The sequence below is a fragment of the Priapulus caudatus genome, unplaced genomic scaffold (assembly GCF_000485595.1).
Source record: "Priapulus caudatus unplaced genomic scaffold, Priapulus_caudatus-5.0.1 Scaffold94, whole genome shotgun sequence".
Lineage (NCBI taxonomy): Eukaryota > Metazoa > Priapulida > Priapulimorpha > Priapulimorphida > Priapulidae > Priapulus > Priapulus caudatus.
Window position 1 is genome coordinate 226,923 of NW_014577155.1, and position 6,063 is coordinate 232,985.

Consider the following 6,063-nt stretch of genomic DNA (forward strand, 5'->3'; position numbering starts at 1 on the left):
CATGGCATGGCATGGGATGCGATGAGATGGCATGCGATGGGATGGGATGGGATATGGGATGGGATGGGATGGGATGCGGTGCGATGGGATGCGGTGCAGTGGCATGGCATGAGATGCGATGAGATGGCATGCGATGAGATGGGATGGGATATGGGATGGGATGGGATGGGATGCGGTGCAGTGGCATGGCATGAGATGCGATGAGATGGCATGCGATGAGATGGGATGGGATATGGGATGGGATGGGATGGGATGCGGTGCAGTGGCATGGCATGAGATGCGATGAGATGGCATGCGATGAGATAGGATGGGATATGGGATGCGGTGCGATGGGATGCGGTGCAATGGCATGGCATGGGATGCGATGAGATGGCATGCGATGGGATGGGATGGGATATGGGATGAGATGGGATGGGATGCGGTGCGATGGGGTGGGATGGCATGGGATGGATGGATGCATGGATAGATAAGATTGTTCGATTTTTTTGGGTATTTTCCTTTCCACGAAGCAGTCATCAACTGAGTAACGCCACTGATTTCCCCGGGCAACGCAGGGTATCCCGCTAGTACACCATATAACAGAAAATATGCTGCATAAAAGGGAAGCGCATCAGTAAAATGATGAACATCGCAGAGTATCGTTCTGAGAACCCACACCTCCCACACTTTCCAACGTTGTTTTAAAGTGAATGTGATAGGTTAACGCCAGTAGCCTCTACACACTCCCTAGAGGGGTCCAGAGGAATATCCCCTCAAAAATGTTTTAATATTGGTGTAAAATGGCACCTCTGCGATTTTTTACAGTTGATTTTATCGAAGACAATATAACAAGTTTAATATTAAATTTAAAGTTTAATACCAAAGCAGTAGGAAGACAAGTAAAATCACTGGTTGGCTAGTAGCTTCTAGAGTCTGTAATGATAACAGGTAGATGTTAGCAGGAGTAGATAATACTACCTATTATCTACTCCTGATGTTAGGAAGCTATTACTGCTGCTGCTGCTGCTGCTACTGCTACTGCTCCTTCTCCTGCTACTGCTACTGCTACTACTGCTACTGTTGCTGCTACTGCTACTGATACTGCTCCTGCTACTGCTACTGCCACTGCTGCTGCTGCTACTACTGCTGCTGCTACTGCTGCTACTACTACTGCTGCTGCTGCTACTACTACTCCTACTAGTGCTGCTGCTGCTACCAGTACTTCTGCTGCTGATTATTATGATGCTACTGCTGCTACTGCTACAATTGGTGCTGTTGTTGTTGTCTCAATTGAACATGTTTTTGGGGAAACACAATTTCACAAGCATGTTTTCCGACTCAGGCCGCGATCGGGCGGTGAGTCATCGTAGTGACTACTTCCATCACAGATGTTTCGCCAATCACAGATCCGCGAACACCGCCGCCACAACTACCACCATCGACGGGCCAGGCAGCAAGGGCGGCTTAGATTTCACCGCACGTACACAAGCGTAGGTACGCATACGTCACGCGCGCGCACGCACGTCATACGCACGCACGACTCATTTCACTCGCCTATGGCCAAACAAGGGGCATGAAGATGGAAAGTATTACAAGTGAGTGGGATAAAACTGGTGTGAATATCCACAAGCGGGTTATACTAGCTTATAGCAGCTGACGAGGGCCAACGAGAATGAGGGGTAAATGGAGGGGGAGGAAGTGGAGGAGGATAGCGACGCGGAGAAGGTGCTAATGGAGGGGATGTGGTGGTGGTGGTGGTGGTGGAAGAGGAGGATGAGGAGGAGGGGAAGTGGTGGTGGTGGTGGTGGCGGTGGCGGTGGAAGAGAAGGATGAGGAGGAGGGGAAGTGGTAGTTGTGGTGGTGGAGGATGAGGATGAGGAGAAGGAGGAGGAGGAGGAGGAGGAGGAGGAGGAGGAGGAAGTGAAGGAGATTGTGGTGATAGTGGTGGCGGTAGAGAGGAGTCTGAGGTAGACGTTAAGGTAGAAGTGAAGGTACTAGAGGTGGAAGAAGAGGAAGCGGAGAAATATGAGTAGAACTTTGGAGATGTAGGAGCTAGGTGAAGGTGGAGGAGGGGGATGAGGAGGAAGTAGATGAAGAAGAAGAAGAGGAGGAGGAGGATGAAGATTTGTAGGCGAAGGAAGATGAACTTTTGCTCACACGGGACTACGTATAATAGTGGTTGGCAGGCCAAACAGGCGCCACGCACGCACGCACGCACGCACGCACGCACACACACACACACACAGAGAGACGCGCGCGCGCGCACGCGCACACACACCACACACACACACGCACGCGCACACACACCACACACACGCACGCACGCACGCACACACACACACACACACACACACACACACACACAGAGAGAAAGACGCGCGCGCGCACGCGCACACACACCAACATCCATTTCCCTCATGACAGGAGCTGCTGAACTGAGCTGCTTTTCCGCTTGCCTGGGAGGAGAAGGTGGAGGCTGCAAGTGCTAGTGCGTCATCAAGGCACGCTCCGTGCAGGCTGCTGCAGCGGCGGCAGCAGCAGCTAGTAGGCTTCTGGCTGTCTCTATCTGTCGCTGTTTCTATGTCTCTGTCGCACTTCCCTACCTCACGTTCACCACCTCTCTCTCACCCTTCTCTCTTCCTCCATTTCTTTTCCCTCATGCTTTACCCCCACTCTATATATATATACTCTCTCTCTCTCTCTCTCTCTCTCTCTCTCTCTCTCTCTCTCTCTCTCTCACACACACTATCTCTCCATCTCGCTCTCGCTCTCTCACTCGTGCTCTCTCTCTCTCGCGCGCGCTCGCTCTCTCTCTCTCTCTCTCTCTCTCTCTCCCTCTCTCTTTCTCCGGCTCCCCTCTTTCCACTGCCTCACAAAGCAGCAAGTTACAAATTGAGAGGAGACAACCAGCCATACATGGCTTCATTTCTGTCTCTACAACGCGTGCGAATATATATTATGTACGTGTATACTAACCGTATAACCGCATATCTCTTAAAGTTGTCTTTCGGCGTGGAGTGACAACCCGGGGAGTGGATTATAGATGCAGCTGTGATAACTACCTTATAAGGAGAGGAGAGAGGGGGGTTAAGGTCCCGAGATGCTAGCCTAGCTATAGCTAGGAGTAACGTGCACGTTACTAGTGAGCGACGTTTAGATGCATTTTAGCCTGCAGTCGGAAAATTTACGTTTGCAGGAGGCCTTTACTGCATAGTAGCAAAAGAGTGAGATTACAAGACAGTGGTATAATTCACACGACATGCCTAACCCATCTCTGATCGCAGTGAGGGCGTGAGAGTAGCGAGGAGGTTTCGAATATGGAATCAAATAGCGTAAACTAGCATTTTTACGTATTGTATGCTAACGTAAAAGATGCTTGTATTCGATACTATATTTTCTGCCTCGTGATGTGTCTGTCACAGTGAAAATACTAGACCACAGCAAATAAATTTTGTCACAAAAATCTCTTTCGTCTGCCAGTTGCAGGACTATGTTTTATAAACTGAGGATCGTATAAATAATCGTGACGATAGCCAAATATACGTATTAATATATTCAATTGCATGTATAAACTTATACTAATTATGTATAATATATATATATATATATATAATATACATGCACATAGTAATTATGAGTGTATTAAAATAACACCCTAGTTTTCTTAAAAATCTCCAGTGGCTTACATCGTAGAACACACACACCAAATATTTGCTCACATCTCTCACTGAATTAGACAAATGTTTAGTATGCAAATAAGAGACGACTAGTAAAGATATAATAATAGCGGGTTTCGTATAAAATGCCACCACGCCTAATATAATGATTACAATCATTCCAGCATATCACAGTCAGGTAAAGACAACACGCTGTGAAGTTGCGTGTGGGTTTGCGGGGTTTGAACTCCCCTTACCGACTCTTAGGTTAGTAATTAATGAAGCAAGCACAGAAATCAGTGAATCCATAATATGCGAGAGCTGCCTGTAACTCTCATATACACATAACAGTAGCAACTAGCTCTACAGGTGAGCTGTGCGGGAAATCTCAGCAATTGCAGATCAATACGGAAACCGCCTCCGGTTGAACTAACGGCTTGCTATACATGCATGTATGATATCAACTGTATGATATTACGAAATCTTACTTATCTACGTGCGCCGCGCAGTCTTCTGGTAAGCACTTTTCACTTTCCTCGTTCATAACCGGTGCGTGTCTCTTTGAGACTCTCTCTCTCCCTCTCTCCCCCCCCTCTCTCTCCCGCTCTCTCCCCCCCTCTCTCTCTCTCTGCTGTATGTCCTAGCTCCTAATGTATTTCTGTCTGTCTCTGACGCGTCGTTAATCTCCGCTACTGCTTCCTCTTTTAATCTATCACCTCTTATCTCTCACAACGCTCTGCGCCGACTACCGCTACTCTCTGGTGCCCGCATGTGCTACATCATCTCACTCTTCGTTTCCTCACTCTGAAATCACCACCCGTTTTTTCTCTCTTCCTCTCCCCCCTATCCTGTACTCGTTGCTCTCCTCCTCTCTCTCTCTCTCTCTCTCTCTCTCTCTCTCTCTATCTCTCCCTCTCGCTCTCTCTCTCTCTCTCTATTTCTTTCTCTCATTCAACTCCCTCACTCTCTCATCCTCACATCCCCCTTCTCTCTCTCTCTTTCTCATTCCCTCGTCTCTCCCTGCCAGCAATAGAACCTACCGTCTTCGATGTTGTCGGCGATCACGAACGTGGGACGGTTGGCCGTAATATCCGTGGTCAGACACCAAGCAACCAGCCAGCGCTGCCCGCTACAGCCAGTACACCCCCCAAAACATATACACACGCGCGCGTCTACATACACATCTAGCCGTGCTACACACACGCGCGCGCGTGCGTCACTAGCATCCGCACAGGCCGACCGTCTGCCGGAGAATGCTCCTCCGCTGCTGGTTCAAATGTGTGTCGTTGTCCTAGGCCCGCTGGTTGCACGACGCATCGTACGTACGCGCACCCCCTAGCTCCGCGCACGGCCCCGCTACCCTGCACGCTCGCGCCCCACGCACCGCTACACGCGCGCCCCCGCGTGCTGCCGCGTAAGTCAGGATAGCGGGTAGGTACACTGCCTCAGAGCGCTACCCGTGCTTGCTGGGCAGGCGAGGGGGAGCAATGGTTACGATGGCGGCAGGGTAGGTGGGTTTGCAACAGGTTCTGACCCGGGTGTCAAAGACCTGCGTTACCAGTCGGTGTAAACTTGCTTTGAATCTGCCGGGGACGGTGAGATGGGGTTCTTTTATACGGGAGGTGGCGATGAGAGGGGGTGGGGGTGACTGCAGGTGCACCCCTGGACACACGACCTTGGTGATGTGTTACACGCGCAAAGAGAACTTACAGCCGCTGAGAGAGAATTTCTGTGACGACACCAAACGATAACTTATAAGAGAACCTATTATATATTATATATTACATTATATATTATATATTACATTATAATTTATATATTATATATTATTATATATTGTCCTGGAAGTAATTACTGAGAAAAAAAATTTGAAGCAAAATAATTATACACACATCCATACAAATACATATACAATTGCACAAATACTGCATATATTGTATATGGCATAGACATTATATTGAGATATTATATCATATCACATCTAATCTATGGACTTACTGACCATATGTTAAAGCACAATTTATACACACATACAAGCACGCATACGTAATAATTTTAATTACCACAATAACGGGTACACGTGCACACAACAGTCAGTTAGAATAACACCTCATAGCTAATCACGTAGATTGATCGCGTTGATTTTATGGGTGGGCATATGTCGATGAAATTAACCTGCACTTCTGTATGTATGTGTGGCCTGCGCACTGGACCCTTACACAGAGAGACGACAAGGCACGCCGTGCGGGAACGTGGGGTGGAGTGATGTAGCGTGGGGGGAGGTGATGTAGCGTGGGGTGGGGTGATGTAGCGTGTGTGTGGTGGGGGGGGTGGAGTGGTAGGCGGTGGGGGAGTGGTAGGCGGGTGGGGGGGTGGAGTGGTAGGCGGTGGGGGTGGTGGAGTGGTAGGCGGTGGGAGTGGGTGAGTG

At 49.0% G+C, this 6,063-nt stretch overlaps 1 protein-coding gene across 1 annotated transcript in view; it reads right to left on the reverse strand.

Moving 5' to 3' along the window:
- LOC106804961 overlaps window positions 1–4,868 on the reverse strand; it is a 12,550-nt gene extending 7,682 nt beyond the window's left edge. The window contains exon 1 of the mRNA XM_014806380.1: window positions 4,676–4,868. The gene's annotated coding sequence lies outside the window, so the exon portion shown is untranslated. The remainder of the gene's footprint in view (window positions 1–4,675) is intronic.
- Between the last annotated feature and the right edge of the window lie 1,195 nt (window positions 4,869–6,063).